Source organism: Eucalyptus grandis, chromosome 4 (assembly GCF_016545825.1).
Source record: "Eucalyptus grandis isolate ANBG69807.140 chromosome 4, ASM1654582v1, whole genome shotgun sequence".
NCBI classification, from domain to species: Eukaryota; Viridiplantae; Streptophyta; class Magnoliopsida; order Myrtales; family Myrtaceae; genus Eucalyptus; species Eucalyptus grandis.
In genome coordinates, this window is record NC_052615.1 from 20,117,968 (window position 1) to 20,123,164 (window position 5,197).

A 5,197-nucleotide genomic window follows, 5' to 3' on the forward strand; every position below is an offset into this window, starting at 1 on the left:
AGTGTCTTTCTTTTTGACTGAAGGAAGTACACACCAGCAGAAAGAGGGAAACGTGCGAGTGGACAGGTGAAAAAAAAAAAGCAACTGTTCATCGTCCTCGCGAGGCCGACCGCCTGTCCGCGCCGGCCCTGCGCCCACACCGCGCTTGCGCCGCACCACCACTCCGCGCCGCCGTTGCCTCGCGCCACCGCGCCTCCGCCCGCCGTTCCGCCTGCCGCCGGAACCCTCCTCCGCCAGCGAGCTTGCGTCGCTGCTTCCAACAGCCGCCTCCACTGCTCGCCCGCAGCACCGCCAGCAGCCCTGCTCCGCCGTACCGACCCACGACGACCCGACGCCGCTCTACCGATCTCGCCCGCGACGCTCGCCGCGCTGCCTCTGCGTGCCCGACCACCTGAAGCCTGTGATCTGCAACTCACGAGCACCCCCGCCGACGCTCCCTGCTACCCGTTGATCCGGCCACCGTTCGCCTCCGCCCGCGAGCCAGAACCCGAACCCGCTGCAACGCTGGTTTTCCCCTTCGCCGGAGCCCGACGCCACCGCGACTCCGCCTCTGCAGCAACCGACGCCGCCGCGCCTCTGCACCCGCGAGCTCGCCCCGACGCCACTGCAATACCAGTCACCACTGCAACTCCGAGCGCCGACGACCGCGCGTCTCCCTCCGCCCGCACCTCCGTCGCCGACACCGCTGCACACTCGCCCGCGCCTCCCGTCGCCGACGCCATAGCATCTCTGCCCTTGCCGGAGCTCCAACGCCGGCCATCCGACCTCCCCGTCGCCGCGTACACCCCATCGCGCTGCTGTCCTCCCTGCAATACCCCCTTAGGTGGTTTATTTTTTCATTTTTTCATTCTATTTTTATTCATTCATTTATTTATTTATTTTAAATGTTGTTATTGCTTAAGTTAGAACATGATATATTAATGTTAATTATTTGTATAGTTTAGGCTTTAACCGCGGGGTCTTGCCTAAAATTATTATAATTATTAATTTGATCCGTAAGACGTCGGATCATTTTTTTTAATTATATTAATTTTTAGGTATTTTGATTGTATTTTAATTATTAAATCATTATAATTATTAATTTGATCCGTAAGACTTCAGATCATATTTTTAATTATTTTGAACCCTCTTTTATATGTAAAGTTAGAGTAATCGTTAATTTAACCTGTGAGACAACATGTTATTTTTTCAATTATTTTAATCCTTTATTTGTAATTTCATAATTGCTTGTCTTGGAAAAACACTAAAAAAACATAAAAATAAAAATAAAATCAAAAGATTAAATCTTGCATAGGAATGTGTAGGTTTAGTAAATTAGGGTTGGATTTTAAATTTGCACGTTTAGATGATTTTTGAAATAGATTAGGGTCGGATCAAAATAACCTTTTAAAATAAGGTCTTAAATAAAGTTTGCATATTTTAATAGTCCCTTTAATATATATATATATAGTTTTCTAAGATAGGATAGGGTTTAAGTCAAATTAATCCCTAAAATAAATTAGAAAATTGTTCATTTTAGATAGTTCAATTAGGGTTTTTATTAACTCCGAATTTCAATAAAAAAAATACAAAAATATTTGGTGCATGTTAATTAATTTGTATCATAGGTTCATTTAATTAGAATTTGTTTATTAGTAAAATTAGGTCATGTAGTTAAAGTGCATATTTTAAATTCAAGATAAAAGAAAACCCCAAAAATTTGTTTGCTTTGTGTGTTTATTTCTTTTGATGCAATTTTTTTGATTTATTGAGTGTTTAATAATGTTTGAGCACCCATGTGATCACCTTATTGCATGATAGAAATTTAGCTTAAAATAAATCTAAGCTGTCTTTCAAAAACATTTTTGAAAATAAAATAATGATACCGAAAGGATATTAGAGAAATTTAGTGTAATTAAATTCTTGTATCCAAAGTCTCTAGTTTGTAGGAATAAAATAATTTTCCAATTATTTTACTTAGGTGTCTAATCGATCTACGAAAACGATTGGTGGCAACTCTTAGATAAAATTCATTTACATGTTAAAAAATAAAAACTAAGTCGTGAATTGGTATGGGCTTGAAAGAGTCTGAGTTAAATCTAAGCTTAGTAGTCTATTAGCCTAAAACTTAGGTGGTGCACCTGAAATTTTAGGTCGCGACAGAAGACAATGGCGAAAATTGCCTCTTTGAAAAAGATCGGGGGCCCAAACTTGCAACGCTGAGCATCTGAACAGAACCTGGAGCAACAATTGATGGGATGCATTGCAAACTGACTTGGTGTCCTAGGGCTAGAGAGAAACCTAGTTGGGACAAAGAAGTGGCGCCACGGAAAAATTGATCCTGGGGCCAATCATTAGATGAACCTATTTTTGGTGGTCCGAATAATGGCACGTCCTGTTTATCTATTAACCAGTGTCATAATAATCGCGACCATCACCTCATGGCATATTTCCCCCAGATGACCAAGTTTAAACAGAAGTAGATTCCGAACTCCCAATTACTTCGATGGGCTAAGTGGTTTTCAAAATATTCTTTTGAAACCAAACGTATTGCCGGAAAAAAGAATGTGCTTGCCAATTTTTTGTCCAGACCAAAAGCATTATAAGTCAACATGTACATCATGAAGCTACTTTTCATCACAACAAAAAGTATAAGATTAAGAAGATATGAAACTGGCCAAGCTTGGAATACCCTCAGGAGATTATTGGAAAAAATCTAGAATGACAACCTTATTGAAAGTCTAGAAAATCTCATGTGGCAATGCCACACATGTCCCTTTAGACTCAGTGGAGGCTCAATCCATTACCCTACTGAATTAAAACCCAGCTATGCATTCATACATCCTTTAATCTGAAAGGAAAATGATTTTCCCAATAACCTCCAGTGGTTGTTATGGTACTTAACTAATAAGTACTTAATAACTATTGAGATTCCAACCAGGAAATTTATTGCTAACCTAACCAAGATATTCATGCTCAGCCGAACACATTGAAAAGGAGAGTGATAGGAACCTCTTGGTTGTTCTCAATTGGTTCTATTTTCCTATTTATTGGAAGCACCTCTTACAACAAGAGTTGAGAACTGTTCAACCAGACCCCAAAATCCACACAGTTGTCTTTCTTCGACGTCCATGGGCTTTTGTGCGAAATAATGACACAATTGCCGATGCACCACAAAGTATAGGAACAACATCTTATAAACCTCAACCACATCTTACGGAAGCCCGTATTTACAGGTCCTTTCCTGGTTGTGTTGGTTGCTGCAAGCATCAGTACCAAGAACTTCAAAGAGTCTTATGCCAAGAAAGCAAAACCATTCCTGAAGACATATGGAATTAAATTATACCTATCACATGGGATCATCACAGCCTTGTACCAGAGGCCAAAGATGCATTTAGAGAATTTGAGCAAGAAATGATACCTCCATCACAAGAGCAAATTCCCACCAATTGTTCTGCATTTACACATGGGCCTTTTTCTTTTTACATGCATTTTGAAGAAAAATATGACTCTTCCAAGTTGGCCAATTCCCACTAAGTAATAGCTTGATATCTAGGTATTTCATTTCACAAAAGTTAGGTGAAAAATTTAGGCATTTCACCTAACAAGATGTTCAAATCATATCTTGAAGTAAATGTGTAGAGTAAAATGATATATGCTCATCAAGTTTAATAAGAATGTGAAATCTTGTCATAAAAAAGAAATTGTTTTACTTTGTCCACAAATTTAAACTACTCTAGAACAAAAGTGATGTACATGCTCGTATTTAACTGCATTCAGCATATTAATCCTAAAAGTATCTGCACAACCAAATGATCATTTCATATTTTCGTTCGACTGTGCTATATGCAGTAAACTAAATCAATACCAAAAAGTATCCAAGAACGTCAATGTGATTCATTTTTGACATAAGAAAGTGACATCCTAGCTTCCATTGTGTGTGTGTGTGTGTGTGTGTGTGTGTGTGTGTGTGTGTGTGTGTGAGAGAGAGAGAGAGAGAGAGAGAGAGAGAGAGAGAGAGGACCACACAGCAAAAAAGCCGAGACTTGAAAAGCCTTTAAATATGAAGTGAAATGCAGATAGCATGTAGAGCAATTAAAAAAAAAAAAAAAACCATTGATGGATTCATCTCACAATTTGGTTGGGATTTTCTTAAAGCGAGAAATTTAGATTGATTCTGCAAGTATGGTTCTTGATTCCAAGAAGATTTTAACACTTATGCTTAATTAGATAACCTAACATTTCAAAAGCTTGAGGTGGAGCATTTTTTTTTTCCTAATAAAGGGAAAATGATGTGGGACGCCTTTAGAACGGATTTACTTTTTTAAATTGATAAATTTAGGATAATGTTCTATAATTAAGTCTGTTTAGAATATTCATTTAGTTTATGACATATGAGTTTATTTTTGTTATTTTTAACTTTTTAAATGAGTTGATAATTTTATTTTTTTTAAATTGGAAGATACCATAGGGTCTTCTTCTTCTTTCTTTAGGTTTACCTTGGCTTTTGTTATACTCTCAGTATTTCTTTTTCCGTTAATTTATCTAGCAATAATTTTTAGAGAAAGGGTAGTAACACTATTAATTTATTAGGTTGTATAGGATTATGCAGCTCACCTCATTCTATAAATAAAAACCTAAAGAGATCTTGTGTGCTTTTTGTGCGTGTACGCTTCAGGCATTCATGTTTGCGAATTGCAACTCAGTGCTTTTTGTTTCCACTGCATTGATGTTGAATTAGGAGAAAAAGCTATGTCCAGTCTCGACTCCAAGCAAGACAAAAGGCCACTCGGGATCAAGGAACAAATAGATGAATCCATTACAAGCACCTAACAAGAAACATCTAGTTCTTGCAAACTTCAAGATTAGAGACATAGATTATATTGCATCGGCAAGAAATATACTTAAAAAGAGTAAATAATACTTGCAAACTATTTCCGATTCTTCAATTCTTGCGAGTAGCCGACGTGTCTCCCCCTGGCATCGATTCTGCTTATGAATCGGTTGTGCTTAGACCACAAGCCCAAGGGACCACCAGCCCAACACCCAGCAAAGCTCATATAAAATCCAGTTACGAAATATCCTGCGAACTCATCAGGTTTCGGGTATTCGATAATAAGGCTAAAAAAGTAGGCAGCACCGACAGATAACGTCAACAAATAAACCATGATAGTGTGGGAAAATAGGGGAATAGCAGTGATCCAGATTGTGATTATGG